Genomic DNA, 21,818 nt, shown 5'->3' with positions numbered 1-21,818 from the left:
ACCTAACTCAATACTCTAGTCCAAGCATTGACCCAACTACACAAAAAATAGTATAGCCCAATCCATAGATGGCAACCCTACCCTATTTAGACACACACACACACACACACACACACACACACACACACACACACACACACACACACACACACACACACATATATATATATATATATATATATATATACATTAGTAAATGTGTGGGTTGAGAGAGATGTAGAAAGAGTTGTTATATTACTTCCTTGTCTCAACAGAGAGACAACAGATAAATATATACAGACTAAGAGACACAATCCTACAGACACAACCCTACAGAACTTCAACAACTATATTTCTACAGACACAATTTTTGTGTTTCAACACTCCCCCTCAAGCTAGAGCATGTATATCATATCCACCAAGCTTGTTACAAATATATTCAATCCTATGACTTCTTAAAGCTTTAGTAAATATATCAGCTAATTGATTATTTGAGCCTATAAAAGATGTAGTAATATCTCCAGAAGTAACTTTGTCTCGAACAAAATGGCAATCAATTTCAATGTGTTTTGTCCTTTCATGAAAAACTGGATTTGATGCAATATGCAAAGCTACTTGGTTATCACAAATGAGCTTCATGGACTCCTTTGTACAAATCTGCAGTTCGGTAATGAGGTTTTTCAACCACACAAGTTCACATGTTCCAACGGCCATAGATCGATATTCGGCTTCTGCACTTGATCGAGCAACAACATTTTGCTTTTTACTTTTCTAAGAGATTAAGTTGCCACCAAAAAATATACAATATCCAGATATTGATTTTCTATCTCATGCACCTGCCCAATCTGCATCTGTGTACCCAATAATTTCAAGGTCTCCATGGTCTTTGTATAACAAACCAGTGCCTGGAGATTTTTTAATATATCATAAAATCCGAATGGCAGCTTCCCAATGACTTTCACGTGGAGATGCCAAGAACTGACTAACAACACCTACCGCAAAAGAGATATCAAGTCGAGTTACAGTTAAATAAAGTAATCTTCCAACCAATCGTTTATATTTTTCCGGATCTTGGATAAGCCCCCCTTGATCTGGTAGGAGTTTGATATTTGGATCCATAGGAGTGTCAAGAGGTTTACAATTCATCATACATGTGTCTTCTAGTATATCCAATGGATACTTTCATTGTGATATGCAAATTCCTTGCTTGGATTGTGCTACTTCAATTTCCAAAAAGTATTTTAACTTCCCGAGATCTTTTGTTTCAAAATGTTGGAATAGATGTTGTTTCAACAATTGTATTCCTTCAACATCATCTCCTGTAATGACAATATCATCAACATATACAACAAGATAAATGCTCTTACCATGTTGATGTCTATAAAAGACGGAATAGTCAACTTTGCTTCGATTTAAACCAAAATTTTGCACTACTATGCTGAACCTTCCAAACTAGGCACGAGGAGATTGTTTTAGACCATAGAGAGAACGTTTGAGCTTACAAACCAAGTTACTCTCCCCCTGAGCAACAAACCCAGGAGGTTGCTCCATGTAGACTTCTTCCTCTAAATCTCCATGCAGAAAGGAATTTTTAATATCTAACTGATGCAAGGGCCAATGATGAACGGCAGCCATAGAAAGAAAGATTCTGACCGAAGCAATTTTAGCTACTGGTGAAAAGGTGTCAGTGTAATCAATCCCAAAAACCTGTGTATATCCTTTGGCTACCAGTCGAGCTTTAAGTCTATCAACCTGTCCATTGGGCCCAACTTTCACAGTATAGATCCATCGGCAACCTACAATTGTTTTACCTTCGGGTAATGGAACTAACTCCCAAGTCCCCGATGAATGAAGAGCAGCCATTTCATCAACCATAGCCTGATGCCAACCAGGGTGGGAAAAGGGCTTCTTTAACAGATTTAGGAGTAGAAACAGAAGATAAACATGTGATAAAAGCATTATATGAAGGTGAGAGACGATCATATGAAATAAAGTTGTATATGGGAAAGGGGTTTCGTGATGACCTGTTACCTACACGATTTGCGATAGGAGAGCTTGTTGCTGGAACCGGGTTCGAGGGCATAGATAGCTTGAGAGATGAATCAGTTGGGATTTCATCGATTTGAACTGTCGCGGGTGGTCGAGAGCGGCGATGATAAGTGTAAGGAAAGGGGGTAACACTGTTGTTTTGTAAAGGAGGTTCAGTAGGTGAGGAGGGACTAGGATTTATAGGTGATGACGGATCTTGAGGTAAATGTACCTCGGTCCCTCCTTGAAAAGTAGGAACAGGAAGAACATCAGGAAAATGAGAGATGGAGGTCGGTAAACTAGACGAAAAGAAAGGTGTTGATTCAAAGAAAGTAACGTTAGAAGATACATAAAATCGATGCTTATCAGGGGAATAACATCTGAAACCCTTTTGCAACCTAGAGTACCCAACAAACATGCATTTTAAGGATTTTGGGGAAAATTTATCACGCCCTAGGGTAGTGTCCCTGACAAAACAGGTGCACCCAAAAATTTTTAAAGGAAGAGAATGAAGGGGCTTATCGGGAAATAAAATATTATAAGGTATCTTACCATGTAAAACAGATGAAGGTATACGATTTATTAAATAACAGGAATGAAGGATAGCATCTGCCTAGAATTCTAGAGGGACTTTATAGTGGAGAATCATGATGCGGGTTGTTTCAACGAGATGCCGGTTTTTACGTTCAGATACCCCATTTTTTTGTGGAGTATCGGGACAAGATGACTCATGGAGGATGCCCGCTGAATCAAGAAAGTTAGATAAAGGAGTTGTAAAGTATTCTCCAACATTATCACTTCGTAAATTTTAATAGACACCTCAAACTGATTTTTTATCTCATTAACAAATTTTTGAAGAACATTAAGTACTTCAGAACAGTTTTGCATTAAAAAGACTCATGTACAACGAGAAAAATCATCAGTGAAGGTAATAAAATATTTAAAACCAAGAATTGAATTATAACGAAAAGGTCCCCAAACATTTGTATGAACTAAGGAAAAAGGGAAAGCAGCTCTTTTATTAACACGATTAGGAAACGATGTTCTAGAATGTTTGTCAAGCTGACAGGCTTCACACTCTAGGGTAGATAAGTGAGACAAACTAGGGACAAGTCACCGTAATTTATTAAGGCTAGGATGTCCTAGTCGGTCATGAGCAAGGGAAGGAGGAATGGTAGCAGTGCAAACTGTAGAAGGTTTTGGGGTAGATAATCGATAAAGTCCTTCTGATTCATACCCCGAGCCAATCATCTTCCCCGAACGACGGTCCTGCATAATGACAGAATCAGAAGAAAAAGTGATCGTACAGTCCAAAGATTTTGTAAGTTGATGAACAGAAATTAAATTGAAAGGACAGTTAGGTATATAAAGAATTGAAGAGAGAGGCAAAGTAGGAAGGGGGGAAGCCTTTCCAATTGCAGTAGCCGTACTCTTGGACCCATTACCGAAAACAATAGATGGAAGGGACTTAGACTTGGTGAAATGAGAAAATAAAGATGAGTTACCAGAGATATGCTCAGAGGCACCTGAATCGATAACCCATGGTCCGCTCAGGCTAGATTGTGATACAAGGGCAGTATGAGTTCCATCAGTTTGGGCTGCAGGAGTTAAACCAGAAGCTTTGGGAGTGGCTTTAAATCGAACAAACTCTTCATACTCAGCAGCGTAAATGGTTCGAGAATTTGGTTCCCCAGGTTGAGATTGAGCAACACTTGCTTGGGTACATACCGGTCTCCCATGAAGTTTCTAATCGCGATTGTTAGTTCATCCACTACCTCCTTGTGTGACTAGAGCAGACTGTTCAGTAGTGGATGTGTGAGTACCTGGAATGGAGGTGACCTAGAAGAGCCGTTTGAACAACTCGGTGGTCCCCGGGACAGTGTTGCTTCCAAGAACTTGATTCCGGATGCTTTCAAATTCTGGACCTAATTTGGTTAAGAGAAGTATTACAAAGAATTTCTCTCGTTGGGTAAGTTTCTCTGCGGGTGTACCACCAATAGGCATGAGTGTACCAAACTCAGCAATCAAACTTTGGGCTTTGCCAAGAAAAGTTTCCATATCAATACCATCTTTCTTCAAGTTAACCAAATTGTCAACAACATTATAGAATTTAGAGACATCATTAGTGTACAGAGATTGAGCTTGACTCCACACCTCGACACATGTCTTAAAGGGCCGAAATAAAGGCAACAATTGTGGAGACTGCCAAAGGAGACTACAAAGTTGAGCATTTAACCTTTGCCAAACTGTTTTTTCTTTTTCCGGTATCATATCCACTCCTTTTTGCAAGTGGTCAACAACACCTTCGCCCATAAACCATAATTCTACGGCATCCGACCAAGAGTGGTAATTTTGAGAACCACATAAACGTTCAGAAGTGATCAAGTGGCTTACCGGCTTAGTGATCAAGGAAGCCTGTAACACCCCGTGTTACGGCCCCTAAACCAATTAATTATTTAAACATTTACCCAAAAGAAAGAATTGAATTTCATTAATTAATTAGGAGGGGTCCACCATAAGCCCATGGACTCTTATCCCTAAAACCAATCCCTTAGTCCTATAGGAAATAGAATTAACAAACCCATGCCATTTAGACCCTAATTAGGACTCTTAGGTATATAAATAGGGACATAGGAGGCACCTAGAACTCACACCATAATAAACTCTCACCACACAAAAATTTCCAAGAATTCCCATAGGAGAAATCAAGGAAGAAGAAATCTTAAAGAAAGACCCTTCATAGCCAAGGAAATTAATTAAGGCTAAGAGGTAACCCATGTCTCAACAAAACCTATTTTCTTTGCTATGATCTCCTTCTTGGCTCCCTCTATATACTTGTGTCTTGATGAATTCCTTTATGTTATTCGTGATATAATCCGGTTGATCGATATGATGATTTTATGTGTGATCTTGATGATCTTGATGTTAAAAAGAGGTTCTTGATATTTATGTGATGATTCTTGATGAAATCTTGATGATAGAAATAAAATATGGTTTTTATGAATTGGATGGGATTAGAGCCCTAGGTTGGTTTGAGAATTTGTATTGTGATGTTCTTGATTTATATTTGGGTGGGAATTGGCATGCTCGGGTGTTGTTCGTGTCTAGAAATCATGTTAGGATATGTTCAATACGATTCTTGCTTTCGATCCATTAATTGCCTATGTGGTGTCGTTAATTGCGTTTAAAAGTGTCTAAGCATGGTTTCGGGTTCCACAAAGGATCCCGGGACGTTTATGGAGTTAAAGAGTCAGTGGGCGGGTAGGTGGGGGCAGGGGTACCCGCTGCCCGAGTTTTACCGCCAGGCAGCGGGCAACCGGCGGGCAGGCGTTTGCCCGCCGGCCACCCGCTGCCCAGAAGTTCACCACCGGCGGGCAGCCGGCGGGTGACCCCCACCCACCGGCTACCCGTTGGTCCGTACCCATCCCGGGTCCTCGGTTTCCCCGTTTGATGTTCCCCATTCCTTGTGGTGTCCCAACGGACCCCGTTTGTCGTGCTTGAGTCTAGTTTGATATTTCGGGTGCCATTCGTAGGTTAAAAGAATCTTGGGAATTGCATGCTAGTTGAATCGGTAACCCGTCGACCTAGGTGGAAGTTGTATGAAGCCCTTAAGACTATTCTTAGTATGTGAATGATCACGCGTAAGCTTATTTGTATGTCTCCCCCTTCCCAATATGCTATTATGTGCTACAATGTGTTATGTGATGCATGATTCCCCAATTTGGTTGCGATCAAATTGGCTATACGGGCAGTTGGATGGGTTGAGAACCACACCAACTGTTAACCAGGCCGGTTGCGATCGGTCAGGTATATAAATATTATATTGGGCTGCGGTCCACTATTTGGTTGTACATGAGCTGCGATTCATTTTCGTGGCTGCAGTCAGTGATTCACTTCTTGGGCTACAGCCCACGGGCCTCGTGTTCGGATGGTCCTCTGACTGGACGCGCCAGCGGTGTGTAGGGCCACCAGCCTGAGGAAGACCATAGCCCACCGAATGAGTGATCAGGCGGTGTGTAGGGCTATGGTTGGCTACGATCCACCGAGTGAAGGGCCAGCGGTGTGCTGGGTCATAGTCTCCGAGGATCTTCGCCCACCGACTGATTCCCTCAGCGGTGTGTAGGACTTGATTCGCTACGACCCACCGACTGTGCTCATTAACGGTGTTTAGGGTCGTAGTCCCCATAAGAGGATCGTTGTCCACCGACTGAGCACGTCAGCGGTGTGTAGGGCTGTGATCCGCCGTCTAGCTTTCGGCGGTCTGTACGGTTGGTTGCGATCAACCCCCTCATGCTGCGGTATGAGGTAGGGTGCTGCGGGGCCATGTTAGTGCTATACGCACTAACCCGCATGTTCGGGGCATGCGGTTGGTCCCGTGGCGCCACCAAAGTGTGCTTATGTGATTTGAATGATGATTCGAATGACGAATGAACGATGATTGAATGATGATGTGGATGATGTGAAAGTAAACTGTGACCTTAAGTATACATTTATTATAATGTTGTCTCTATATAACTGCTTATCAAGATTGAATGTGCATACCCCTACTTGCTGAGTCTATCCCTGATTTTAAAGCTAGAGTTCCCTAAGTATATCTCTTCTTGCTTCAAATGGTTTTCGTGTATGTATATGTATATATATCTACCTATATTGTATTTCCACGCGCTGGAGTGGGTTACCAGCATCATTCGCTGAACAGATATATTTGGCTTTCAGGCACAGATGAGTAGACACCGGAGCGCGCTAGAGATCCGGTGCGTAGACTAGTTATTTTCCCTTTCGGCCTGCGTGCCATGATTATGTATTGACATTGCTTTGAGGATATCTAGTTAGTTAGCCTGTGCATCTGAGTTCTCCAGCTCAGATGTGGCATAGCACCCCGTACTCTTATGTTTGATTTTGGGATTTAATGAGATTTCACATTTATTATATAAGTTTTAAAAGTTTCAAAATTTCGGGGTGTTACAGTTGGTATCAGAGCCTAAGTTTGACCCTAGGATAAGACTCTTAAGACCAGACTTTAGGACATTTGGCTTAAAACACTAGGAGTTCAGTAAGATAGGATTTAGGGATCATAGGACGCGCGGTGAGACTGTGAGACCTTTAAACTTTCCCTCACCCTAACTCACACTTAATTTAAATAAACACCCATAGCATCAAGGTAAGGATGCAAAATAATATCGACCTATGAACCCCAGGATGGCATTGAAAAGGATACAGGCAAAAGCATCGGAACTTCCCACACTGGAATTCTTGGCTCAGAATCTGCAACGTCTGGCCCAAATTGCCCAAGCACTAAACAATGCAGTCCTTCAACCGTCACCACCAAACAGAAACTTGGAAATCCACCGCCAAGTCTCGGAACACCAACTGCTACCTTCTCAGGGGATGAAAACCCCACAATCCTCGAAGAATGGATTGGAACCTTTGAAAAAATATTCAGAGCAACAGAATGCCCAAGAAACCACCAAGTAGAAACGGCCTCCTTCTACTTCAGACACGAGGCCGACATCTGGTGGGTCCACGAGAAACCCAGTTGCGAACGAAGCCCCGGGTTCAACTGGGAAACCCTAAAAACACGACTACGGGAACGATTCTACCCTAGTCACATGAAAGCGACCATGTACGAAGAATTCCTCCATCTAAAACAAGGAGCAACCCCAATCACAGAATACTACGGGCAGTTCCTCAAGCTAGCTCGCCTCACCCCCGAACTGGTACCTACAGAGACAATCAAAATCGAGAAATTCATAATGGTCCTCGACCTCGAGAACAAGAAGGCCCTAACCATACGAAAACCAAGAACTCTCGAAGAAGCCTATGCCAAGGCATTCCAACTACAATAAATGCCGGGCAAGCCACAGGAAACACACCTGGGACACAAAAGGAAAATCGAAGGAAAACACGCAAACCCCCTCCGGGAGCCAAAAAACCGCCAAGGCCACCTCGCCCCACAAGGCCGTAACGCCAGCCACTCAAGGAAGGATCCTTACCATAAGCAAAGCCAAAATCAGAGATAGCAACATAATCTCTACAAATATTTGATGAAGAAAATATTCAACCACCACGAACAAGGTGAAAAGAATACAAATATTACGAGCTTACCCAAAACGATGATGCCTGGAACAAACACTAACCTCTACAAATATTTGATGAAGAAAAGTACCCCAAAGATCTTCGGCAAACCTCACGACAAATCCATCAGACGTGCGACAAAACCTGCCGACACACGCCACCGCCGTGCCACCAAAGAAGCTAGGCAAACCCACAACAAAGTAGCACAAAAAGAAGAAGAAATAAATATTACTCCTTCAATTGCTGCATACGGCCGTGCAAAGAGAAAGAAAGAAAAAGTGAATTTTTCTTTCTTTTTAGCCTACTGCTTCTGCTGAAAAATACAAAATGGAATATGTGTAGTATGTAGAAGTGTCTGGTGTAGTGGTGAGGAAACAATGAATTTTCCCTCCTTTTATAGATGCAGGCAGCCACCTTGGAAATAAAGAAAGTTAATTAATTCCTCAACTTCCTCCCATAAACCTTAGGAAACCTCTTCCCAAGTTCCCTTAGGAAACCTTTTCCCATAAACCTTAGGAAACCTCTTCCCATAATCCTTAGGAAACTTCTTCCCAAGTTCCCTTAGGAAATCTCTTCCCAAGTTCATCCCAAGCAAACTTCTGCCCAACAACTTCATCCCAACATCCACTCTTTAACTTCTACCCAATAACCCATTCTCCAACCCAAATAATTGTCAGCAAACTTTTCCATCAAGCTAACAAATATTGCAGTGGAATAGGCTTGGTCCAAAATGAGCTATTTACCACATAGGAGGGAAGCCCCAACCCAACAAATCTCCCCCTCCCGACTATGTGGAGGATATCGCCGTCCCGGCGATACAGCAACAAACCTCAAGTGACCTTACTTCCATTGGTCCACACACATCAGAATGTATCAACTCTGATGCACATCCCTTTGTTGCCACATTCACTGAACCACCATAAATAGAGCCTTGCAAAGAGTACAAGTTAGAAAACTTGTTACCTCGTGCAACAACCAATGAGCCTTTGGCAATTTTCCACTGTCCATCACCAAAGAAACAACAGAAACCATCATCATCAAGATTTCCAGTAGAAATAAGATTCAGTCTGATACCCGGTGCATGCTTCACATTCTTAAGTACCAGCTTTGTGCCATTGCTGGTATCAAGACAAACTGTACCGGTACCAATCACCTTCACCTGACCATCATCACCCATTCTTATCTCTCCAAAATCACCTGGAGTATATGAAGCAAAGAATTCCTTCCTTGGTGTAACATGGTAGGCTGCACCTGAATCCACAATCCAAGTTGTCTCATGGCAAGTAACATTGTTGGCATTCTCATCGCAGACGACAAGTAAATCTCCTCCAACTATTGCAACTTGGTTCCCGGTGAAATCATCATCATCTTGCTCCTTGTCTCTTTTCAACTTGAAGCAAAATTTCTTGATATGTCCTCTCCTGCCACAATAATGACATTTAACATCTCTACCCTCCTGACCCTTTTGCTTGTTTCTCCCCCTATCTTCTGTAACCAAAATCTCTGACTGAGAAGTGGAGGTGTCTTGAGATCATCTTCTTGCTTCTTCATTCAAGATACCACTCTTGACATACTCCATGGTCACAACACCGTTGGGAGCAGAATTGGTCAAAGAAACCCGAAATGTTTCCCAAGAATCATGTAGAGTGTTAAGTAACCAAAGACCAAGTACCTCATCCTCAAATGTGATGCCCATGCTTGAAAACTGATCAAGAACACCCTGGAAATCATTAACATGATCATTGATCAACGTACCTTCCCTGTATCTTAAATTCATCAACTGCTTCAACAAGAACAACTTGTTATTGCCTGTCTTGGAAGCATACAGGGTCTCAAGCTTATCCCACAGGCTCCTGGCATTCGTCTCATTAATAACATGGTTCAGAACATTGTCTTCGACCCATTGTCGAATATAACCACAAACTTGTTGGTTATCAAAGTCCCACTCCTCGTGTGACATATTTGTTGGCTTTGCACTCGCAAACACAGGTAGATGCAATTTCTTCACAAACAGGAGATCCTTCATCTTGGCCTTCCAAATGTGAAAATTTCTACCTTTCAACCGCACCATATTTATCGTATTTTCCTCCATGTCAAATACACTTGATCAACAACCAGGGCTCTGATACCACTTTGTTGGGAAAAATCCCACTACCTGTGACAAATAAAATCACAGGACCGACAAGAGCGCAAATATGAGATGGTGCAAAATAGCCAAAATAAATAACAGACACAAGGGACACAAGATTTACGTGGAAAACCCCAAAATCACGGGGAAAAACCACGGACCACCACCAACACAATATTCCACTATAAAAAATCTTGGGTACAAAGTTGCTGGCTACCACCCGAGCCAAACACCCTAAAAATCATCAAATACAACAACTAGGCCAAATACAATATATCACGTTCACAGGCCTAAAAGGGATACCAACTCGTACTCAAAAATATTCAACCACCACGAACAAGGTGAAAAGAATACAAATATTACGAGCTTACCCAAAACGATGATGCCTGGAACAAACACTAACCTCTACAAATATTTGATGAAGAAAAGTACCCCAAAGATCTTCGGCAAACCTCACGACAAATCCTTACAATAAAGAATAAATATCCGCTTCCCCGAATCGATAACTTGTTCGACCAACTTAAGGGAGCAGGGGTGTTCTCGAAAATTGATTTAAGATCCGGGTACCATAAAAGTAGCCAACCCAAATATTCAGAAAACAGCCTTTCGAACACGCTACGGCCACTACGAATTCACAGTAATGCCCTTCGGACTCACCAATGCACCCGCTATATTCATGGACCTCATGAACCGAGTATTCCGGCCTCACCTAGATGACTTCATCATCGTGTTCATCGACGACATCCTGGTATACTCTCGAAACAAGGAGGAACATGAAAAGCACCTCCGCACAACCTTGCAAACCTTGAGGGAACACCAGCTATACGCCAAATTCTCCAAATGTGAATTTTGGAAGGACAACGTGGCCTTCCTGGGTCACGTGATAACCAAAGAAGGAATCAGGGTAGACCCAACCAAAATCCACGCCGTCAAAGAATGGCCCACACCAAAATCACTTTCGGAGGTCAGAAGCTTCCTGGGGTTAGCAGGCTATTATAGGAGGTTCGTACCCGATTTTACCAAGATAGCTCAACCCCTCACCAAGCTCATGAAAAAGGAAACCCCCTTTCGATGGGACGGCAATTGAACCTCAGTCTTTCAAGAATTGAAAGAAAAGCTGACCACAGCACCCGTCTTAGCCCTTCCCTCTGGAATGGAAGGATTCGAAGTTTTCAGCGACGCCTCCAAAAAGGGGCTGGGATGCGTACGAATGCAAAAAGGCAAAGTAATAGCATGCGCATCCAGGCAACTCAAAACCCACGAAGAAAACTACCCCACACAGGACCTCGAGCTAGCTGCCATCGTGTTCGCCCTGAAAATTTTGAGACATTACCTATACGGAGTGCAATGCAAGATTTATACAGATCATAAAAGCCTGAAGTACATCTTCACCCAGAAAGATCTAAACATGCGACAACGAAGATAGTTGGAACTTATAAAAGATTACGACCTAGATATCTAGTACCACGAAGGGAAGGCTAACGTTGTGGCAGGCGCCCTAAGCCGAAAGGCTAACCACTCCCTCAACACCACCTGGATCCTGCCAGACGAGCTATACAAGGACTTCCAAAGGTTGAACTTGGAGGTAGTAGAGCAAGGACAAACAAATTTCGAGATCCACCAATTCAATGTCAGAATCATACCCACACTACTCGAAGAAATCAAGGCCGGGCAGCATCGAGACCCAGAACTAAATAAAATACGACTCGACCTAACTCAGGGAAAGGACGGACCATTCGAATTATGCAAAGATAGCAGCCTCCGCTATCAAGGGAGATGGTGCGTACCCACGACACACCCTCACCTAAAACAACAAATCCTAGAAGAAGGGCACAACTCACCATACTCGGTGCACCCCGAATGCGACAAACTATACCAAGATGTGAAAAAGATGTTTTGGTGGCCCAACATGAAAAAGGAAATCGCAGACATCGTGGGCAAATGTCTAAACTGCCAAAGGGTAAAAGCCAAACGATGCAAACCCAAAGGACTCTACAACCCCTTAAGATACCACAGGTAAAGTGGGACTCCATATCCATGGATTTCGTCGGGGGATTGCCCACAACACCAACAGGCAAGGATAAAATCTGGGTAATAGTGGACCGACTAACCAAGACAGCACGATTCATTGCTATGAAAGAAACATGGACAATGACGCAACTAGCTAGGGCCTACCTAAACCGAGTAGTGAAGTACCACGGAGACCCCCGAAACATTGTGTCCGATAGGGATCCCAGGTTCCTCTCACAATTCTGGAAGTCTCTACAAACAGCCATGGAGACACAGCTAAACCTGAGCACTGCCTTCCACCCCACTACCGACGGTCAAACCGAGAGAACCACTCAGACTCTCGAAGACATGCTAAGAGCCTTCATGTTAGACTTCCAGGGGACATGGGAAGAACACCTAGACCCCATCGAATTCTCCTACAACAACAGCTATCACGCGAGTATCCGCATGGCTCCCTACGAAGCGTTGTACGGTCAAAAATGTAGAACCCCCTTATGTTGGGAAGACATGGTCGGCCCAGTGGCGCTAGGACCCCAATACTTACAAGACACCGTAACTAAAGTCAAACACATACAAGAAAGAATGAAGGTCGCCCAAGACCGCCAAAAATCCTATGCCGACCTGGGAAGAAAACAAGCCGAGTTCACCTCCGGAGAAAAAGTTTGGCTAAGAATCTCGCCCACGCGAGGGGTGATGAGGTTTGGAAGAAAGGGGAAAATCAGCCCCCAGTTTATCGGCCCTTATGAAATCATAGAAAGAGTCGAGAACCTGGCTTACCGCCTCGCCCTACCCATCGAACTGGAGCGGGTACACAACGTATTCCACATATTCCAACTAAAGAAATATATACACGATCCAAGCCACGTGCTACAACCCGAGGCCGTGGACCTTGACGACGCACTAACTTACGAAGAGAAACACATAAGGATCCTAGACACCAAGACAAGAACCACCCGTCGGCAAACCATAGAAATGGTAAAAATCCTCTGGACCAACCACGGGGCCAAAGAGGCAACATGGGAACTCAAAGACACAATGAAGGAACGCTACCCTGAACTCTTCACACAAGGTAACCAAGGCAAAAACATAGGATAAGGGAAGAGGTCACTCAGCAAAGACCAGAGCTTCGGGGACTAAGCTTCCCGTTAAGGGGGGGAGAGTGTAAAACCCCGTGTTACGGCCCCTAAACCAATTAATTATTTAAACATTTACCCAAAAGAAAGAATTGAATTTCATTAATTAATTAGGAAGGGTCCGCCATAAGCCCATGGACCCTTATCCCTAAAACCAATCCCTTAGTCCTATAGGAAATAGAATTAGCAAACCCATGCCATTTAGACCCTAATTAGGACTCTTAGGTATATAAATAGGGACATAGGAGGCACCTAGAACTCACACCACAATAAACTCTCACCACACAAGAATTTCCAAGAATTCCCATAGGAGAAATCAAGAAAGAAGAAATCTTAAAGAAAGACCCTTCATAGCCAAGGAAATTAATTAAGGCTAAGAGGTAACCCATGTCTCAACAAAACCTATTTTCCTTGCTATGATCTCCTTCTTGGCTCCCTCTATATACTTGTGTCTTGATGACTTCCTTTATGTTATTCGTGATATAATCCTGTTGATCGATGTGATGATTTTGTGTGCGATCTTGATGATCTTGATGTTAAAAAGAGGTTCTTGATATTTATGTGATGATTCTTGATGAAATCTTGATGTTTCTTGATGATAGAAATAAAATATGGTTTTTATGAATTGGATGGGATTAGAGCCCTAGGTTGGTTTGGGAATTTGTATTGTGATGTTCTTGATTTATATTTGGGTGGGAATTGGCATGCTCGGGTGTTGTTCGTGTCTAGAAATCATGTTAGGATATGTTCAATACGATTCTTGCTTTCGATCCATTAATTGCCTATGTGGTGTCGTTAATTGTGTTTAAAAGTGTCTAAGCATGGTTTCGGGTTCCACAAAGGATCCCGGGACGTTTATGGAGTTAAAGAGTTAGTGGGGGGTAGGTGGGGGCAGGGGTACCCGCCACCTACCCGCTGCCCGAGTTTTACCGCCAGGCAGCGGGCAGGCGTTTGCCCGCCGACCACTCGCTGCCCGGAAGTTCACCACCGGCGAGTGACCCCCACCCACCGGCTACCCGCTGGTCCGTACCCATCCGGGGTCTTCGGTTTCCCCGTTTGATGTTCCCCATTCCCCGTGGTGTCCCAACGGACCCCGTTTGTCATGCTTGAGTCTAGTTTGATATTTTGGGTGCCATTCGTAGGTTAGAAGAGTCTTATGAATTGCATGCTAGTTGAATCGCTAACCCGTCGACCTAGGTGGAAGTTGTATGAACCCCTTAAGACTATTCTTAGTATGTGAATGATCACGCGTAAGCTTATTTATATGTCTCCCCCTTCCCAATATGCTATTATGTGCTACAATGTGTTATGTGATGCATGATTCCCCAATTTGGTTGCGATCAAATTGGCTATACGGGCAGTTGGATGTGTTGAGAACCATACCAACTGTTAACCAGGCCGGTTGCGATCGGTCAGGTATATAAATATAATATTATATAGGGCTGCGGTCCACTGTTTGGTTGTACATGAGTTGCGGTTCATTTTCCTGGCTGCGGTCAGTGATTCACTTCTTGGGCTACAACCCACAGGCCTCGTATGCGGATGGTCCACCGACAGGACCCGCCAGCGGTGTGTAGGGCCACCAGCCTGAGGAAGACCATAGCCCACCGAATGAGTGATTAGGCGGTGTATAGGGCTATGGTTGGCTACGATCCACCGAGTGAAGGGCCAGCAGTGTGTAGGGTCGTAGTCTTCGAGGATCTTCGCCCACCGACTGAGTCCCTCAGCGGTGTGTAGGGCTTGATTCGCTATGATCCACCGATTGTGCTCATCAATGGTGTGTAGGGTCGTAGTTCCCATAAGAGGATCGCAGTCCACCGACTGAGCGTGTCAGCGGTGTGTAGGGCTGTGATCCGCCGTCGAGCTTTCGGGCGGTCTGTACGGTTGGTTGTGATCAACCCCCTCATGCTACGGTATGAGGTAGGGTGCTGCGGGGCCATGTTAGTGCTATACGCACTAACCCGCATGTTCGGGGCATGTGGTTGGTCCCGTGGCGCCACCAAAGTGTGCTTATGTGATTTGAATGATGATCCGAATGACGAATGAATGAAGATTGAATGATGATGTGGATGATGTGAAAGTAAACTGTGACCTTAAGTATATGTTCATTATAATGTTGTCTCTATATAACTGCTTATCATGATTGAATGTGCTTACCCCTACTTGCTAAGTCTATCCCTGATTTTAAAGCTAGAGTTCCCTAAGTATATCTCTTCCTGCTTCAAATGGTTTTCGTATATGTATATGTATCTATATCTACCTATATTGTATTTCCATGCGTTGGAGTGGGTTACCAGCATCATTCGCTGAACAGATATATTTGGCTTTCAGGCACAGATGAGTAGACACTGGAGCTCGCTAGAGATCCGGGGCGTAGACTAGTTAGTTTCCCTTTCGGCCTGCGTGCCATGATTATGTATTGACATTGCTTTGAGGATATCTAGTTAGTTAGCCTGTGCATCTGAGTTCTCTAGCTCAGATGTGGCATAGCACCCCGTACTCTTATGTTTGATTTTGGGATTTAATGAGAATTCACCTTTATTATATAAGTTTTAAAAGTTTCAAAATTTCGGGGTGTTACAAAGCCAGCTTGAAGTAGTTTGTACTTAGAGTGATAGTGCAAACCCTTTCACGAGTTGTGAAAGAAGAGTGGAGTAGGCTTCGTTAACAGCCGGACCACTATAAAATCTCTCTCCATATCTTTCTACTTACTGCTTTATTACTTTCGTGCATTGCATATTATATCGACCAAACGCTAAAATTTCCTAACGAAAGTGTGCAAAGTATAACTAAGACGAATCTTTAATTCCGCTGTGCATCGCTCCGAAAGGAGTTGCTTTAAAAAATTGATTAGTCTATTCAACGCCCCCCCCCCCCCCCCTCCCTCCCTCTAGACTCTCTTTCGACCCTATCGGAACCAACACATGATCACCCCAATACAGCATGCACCCCAACCTACAACAATCAATTTTCTCCACTGGTTGCCCCAACCCTTGTATAAGTTTATTCGTATGGTAAAAACTATCAACCATATTAGTGTCTTCAAGTAAACCATCCTTAAACAATTGACAGAATGCATCAAAGCATTGCTTTGGAAAACGATATTCTGTCTTTATTTTTAGCAATAGAGCCACAGAAGGTAATTGTGTCAACTTTTCACAACCAGACCATAATTGTCTATCAGCAGCATCTAACATGTCAAATAATTTTTTATCTTCTACATTTGGCTCCTCACACATATTCCTTGCTATGAGATTTGGACCAGCAGCATAAAAAACCATCTGCTAATATGATTCTAACGGTTCATTTTGATCATTTAAATTCCAATTTGCATCAAACTCCATTGAAGTTCTATTGTGTGACATTTCTCCATGTCTATTCCACTCAAATTATTTTGGCACAAAACCAAATTTGCACAAGTGAAATCTCACAATCTCAGCTTCTTCAAATGAGATGCATGTGAAGACATCTTTTACATGGACATCGAATTTTAGTTCCATCCATGAAATTCGGCTTACTACATGAAAACTCGATAAATGTTTCTAATCCTTCGATAAAATCTTGATTAAGATCACCACGTTGAGTTCGTCTTTGATACATCCAACTTCTATCCATATATTTATAAATGCCTAGATATTTATATTCACATATATTAACATGATTTTCAAAATAATGATTATGCAAAAAAAAAAAAAAAAAAAAAAAAAAAAAAAAAAAGCAATAAAGAAGCAATCAAAATGTAAAAATGTACCCCCAATAAAACACAAAAAAAAACACAAAAAAAAAAAAAAACCAAAAAAAAAAAAAAAAAAAAAAAAAAAAAAAAACTTTTAACATAATTTTTTATGTTAGTGTGCTCATAAATAGGAACATAATTTAACATATTTAAAACTTTTAACATAATTTAAAACATTACTATCCTCATAAATAGGAACTCAAAGAAGATAGATTAGATTAAACCTAATAATTCAAGTAGCAAAGGACGTTGTAATCCAAAGTGATGTATTGGTTTTTGGCAGGGTCTATAAAGTCAATCTAACTTCAATATGCCATCATATCATCTAGAAGAAGAAAAAGGGGAAGTTGACACAACATGACAATAATGAAGATGGAAGGGAATCTTGTTTCTTCTTTACAGTTGTATACATCTTCACGCAACACAAGTATGGAACAAAAATGGGTCCAATACATTAAACCAAAACCCCACTCTTAATAACAATACTTAATTATCTATTTAAATCATGTTTACTGAAACTAATTTTTTGGATTAATTAATAAAGTGGGACCAATGAAAATGAAACTATAGTGTAAAATTTATCTTTCTAAATGCTTTCCGCTGACAATATAATTAGCCATCCCTTTCTGCTTTCATGCCTCACTTTACTTTCTTCTTTTTGCATCCCTTTAGCGCATCATACCAGCAATGCGAGAATTTCACGTCATTTCGAGGAGGGTTTTCCTTCTTTATAAACTAGAGAAGTAGGTACTTAAAAAAAAATGGAGTTTCTTCTTTGGTTTACACTCCTTTTCCTAACAGCTTTAATCTTCTTTTTCTTCTTCCCTGGAACTAGAAAGTCCAAGTCTTACAGGCTCCCTCCGGGGCCACCTGGACTGCCAGTTTTCGGCAACTTGTTCGACCTTGGAGCCGAACCGTAAAAAACAATTGCGGGCATGAAAGAGAAGTACGGCCCAATTGTTTGGCTAAGGATAGGCTGTAAAAACACCATGGTTATCCAGACAGCCGAGGTTGCTGGCGAGCTGTTCAAGAACTATGATGTCTCGTTCGCCGGCCGCCAAATTGCCGAGGTTTTCCGGGTGCACGATTATGCGAGCGGGTCAGTGACGTTAGCCCAGTACGGGCCCTACTGGCGGGTGTTAAGGCGGATCTGCACCGTGGAAATGTTCACGACCAAGAAGATCAACGAGACAGCCGGCGTGCGGCGAAAGTGCGTGGACGATATGGTTGCCTGGATAGAGAAAGAAGCGAGAGAGACCGACCACGGGAAAGGGATTCACGTCGCACGTTTTGTTTTCTTAGCGTCGTTTAATATGGCCGGGAACTTGATCCTGTCGCGTGACTTGGTCGACCCTGAGTCTGAAACCGCAAAGGAATTCTTTGATGCCATGAAGGGAATAACGGAGGAGGGAGGCCGTCCCAACGATTCAGACATATTTCCATGGCTCAAGCGGCGGTTTGATCTTCAGGGAGTGAAGAGGAAAATGGAGCGAGATCTGGGGAAGGCCATCGAAATTGCGGTGGGTTTCTTGAGGGAACGAATGGAAGAAGTGAAACTGGGTGGAGAGAAGAAACAAGACTTCTTGAATGTGTTGTTGGAATTCAGGGGGAGTGGAAAGGATGAACCGTCTAAGCTATCTCAACATGAAATTCTCATATTTATCTTGGTAATATATTTATGATTTAATTCTATTTTTTACCCTTCTTCTCCCTTCTATTTTTAACCTAGATTTATAAGTCACAGTTCGCATTCAGTCTTTTTTATCACAACGTCTACATTTAATCTTAGTATTATTGTATCATGACTATTTTTAGCTATCTATCAATAAAATAGTTTCAAATTAAAGTGGTTAAATACAAAGGCATTCGGGTCCCTCATTACGGAATTTTTTTATAAATAAATAAAAATATAGCGGGGTCAACTCATTTTGTACAAAATTGACAAAAATGTCTTGATATTTAGTGACATTTTAACTATTTTATTGACGGGGGATCAAAAATGGTCATGCCAGAATAATATTAGAACTAAATGCGAATATTCTAATAAAAAATGACTAATAGTGGATTGCTACCTATAGGACAAAAATATAACTAACTCCATATTTATTTTCTAAAACCTTAAACTTCAAAATATATGTATATATATATATATATATATATATATATATATATATATATATATACACACATACTAGGTGGATGCATGAAACTCCATTTTTTATGCGCGATGCGCAAAAAATAGGTGACAATATATTATTATTCTTATTATTGAAGAAGATAAGAAAATATATAGCATGATGTAAAAAAAATAAAAAAAATAAAAAAAAAAAAACTTAACGAAAAAAACATACATAAAGGAATGGTATAACCTTCATTCACACTTATTATGTTTTTAGATTATTGTTGCAGTTTCAGCATACAAGAAATGTTTTGCAGGAAATGTTTTTTGCAGGTACAGAGACAAGTAGTAGCACAGTGGAGTGGGCAATGACAGAGCTTCTACGCAAATCAGAAGCATTAACCAAAGCAAAAGCCGAGATCTCAATGGTTATAGGATCAATCAGAAAGCTTGAGGAGAGTGATATTAAAAATTTACCATATCTCCAAGCTGTGATAAAAGAAACCCTTCGTTTGCACCCTCCAGTTCCATTCTTGGATTTCTTGGTTCCGAGAAAAGGATATGAAGACATCAAATTCATGGGATATGACATACCCCAAGGCACTCAAGTTTACATCAATGCTTGGGCAATTGGAAGAGATCCCTAATGCTGGGAAGATCCATTAGAGTTTAAGCCTGAAAGGTTCCTGGATTCCAAGATTGATTTCAAGGGTCAGCACTTTGAGTTGATACCATTTGGTTCAGGTAGGAGGGTCTGTGTTGGGCTTCCTTTGGGCATGATACACTTTGTTTTGGGTTCACTGCTCCGGGAGTTTGACTGGGAACTGGATCATGCAATTGATCCCAAAAACATGGATATGCATGAAAGGATGGGCTCAATTGTGAAAAAGCTCCAACCATTGCAAGCAATATCAAAAAGGAAGTGCTAACCAACCCTGATTATACTATTCACAAGCCAACCACTTTATGATGCAATTGTTATATCGTGCACCAGGGCACACAATGCATTGAGTGCCTGGCCTAAAACGACGTCGTTTTTTATGTTAAGATTTTATGTGTATTATGTTAAGAGTTTATGTGTATTATGTAATTATGTTAAGCGTTTATGTATATTATGTTATGAGTTTATGTACATCTGAAACAGGGAATTTTTTTTTTTTAGAAATTAACGGCTGAAACGGGAAATAAAATTTCTAAAAAAAAAAAAAAAAAAAAAACAGATACAAAACAATGCCGTTTTAACCAGGACGCACAATGCATTGTACGACCTAGTGCACGATATAATTTGCCTTTATGATGTGGTAAAATTAGGAGCATGTAGCATGTATTATAAATAAACGGTCATTAAAGACCACTTGATTCCCGAGCCAACTTGTACTGTGCTCATAACAAGGTGATTTGGATTGCCCCGACAAAGCCAAAGTAAGAAATCTTATTGTTTAGCAAAGGCAAAGTAAGAAATCTTATTTTTTATTTTAATTAGATCAACTTTAAAGAATAGTTTAAATACTATGATGCATAATTGAAACTTCTAGATAGATAATTCATTAAAGAAAATTCTTTTAAAATATATTTAACAATTGAATTATTAAAAATATTTCGTATCAATTTAATAAATATTTTAAAATTCTTTTGAGAGGATAAAATGAAAATATAAATATAATATATATTTTGATAAATCTTCATTTAATATCTTATTTTGTATGTCAATATCATCGAAGAATAGAGTTTCACCGAAATCAATAACTCCAATACTTATAATTTCATCGAAACAAAGTTGAAGATCCTTATAATGATAATAACGATTAAACAAATTAAATATGTCATCAAATAAAGTAGTATCATTGCCTATCTTTCAATTTTGCTTCAATAATTTCTATGATTGGGTCATATTTGATATTTCTTTGTGACATCGGGCAATTCATGCTTGATTTCTTCCATTACTCTTAAACTCTTATAATCTCACTTATGGATACCCAGCATGGGTACCCGATCAATACCACATAGCAAGTAGTCGGGCGTGGCACTCGGACTCAGCAGTCAGCACTCGGAAGGTGAACTACCAGTCAGTTTTGGCACCCTGGCTAATTATTCTTCCAACACACCAATTAATTAGCCATGTGTCATTTAATTACCCATAAAACCTATTCATTGCCCATAAATCTCATTAACTACCCATAAAATCCCATTAAAACCCATTAATATCCCATTATTGTAGGGAGCCTACTCACCATCTGCATTACTCCCTCTTCTACTATAAAAGAGGGAGTCAAGAACGAGAACTGGAGAGCTCAACCGACATCCATCCAGAGAAGACACCATACTGTACAAAAATCTTACAAAATAGTGAATTTTTAGTTTGGCACCGCCCAAAAAGGCCCGTGATTTTTACCTTTCAATTTCCACGTTAAAATTCTTGTCGCTATTTATTTTTTTACATTTTATTTCTCATTCGATTGGTTATGTTGGCCCGTCGAGTAACTATCGCGGGTTACGAAACCAACATTGGCACCATTTGTGGGTACCAACACAAAAAGTCATGTACCCCTACCACTACAACAAGAAAATCAAGCAACAAAGGAATGCACTCCAGCTTGATCGTTGAAGGCA

The 21,818-nt window shown here is 41.3% G+C and overlaps 1 long non-coding RNA gene and 1 pseudogene across 1 annotated transcript; one reads left to right on the top strand and one right to left on the bottom strand.

The window, feature by feature from the left end:
* Positions 1–304: 304 nt before the first annotated feature.
* On the bottom strand, positions 305–10,305 carry LOC109155113. Its single transcript, XR_002049851.1, has 3 exons — positions 10,215–10,305; positions 9,879–9,880; positions 305–317 (listed from the first exon to the last, which is right to left on the bottom strand). It is a non-coding gene; the product is annotated as an uncharacterized LOC109155113 (long non-coding RNA).
* Positions 10,306–17,835: 7,530 nt separating this feature from the next.
* Positions 17,836–20,236, top strand: LOC109155035 (annotated as a pseudogene).
* The last annotated feature ends 1,582 nt before the right edge of the window (positions 20,237–21,818 follow it).

This window comes from Ipomoea nil, unplaced genomic scaffold (assembly GCF_001879475.1).
Source record: "Ipomoea nil cultivar Tokyo-kokei standard unplaced genomic scaffold, Asagao_1.1 scaffold2690, whole genome shotgun sequence".
Taxonomy (NCBI): Eukaryota; Viridiplantae; Streptophyta; class Magnoliopsida; order Solanales; family Convolvulaceae; genus Ipomoea; species Ipomoea nil.
Note: the sequence above shows the minus strand (reverse complement) of the source record. Positions and strands in the feature narration are given on the sequence as shown.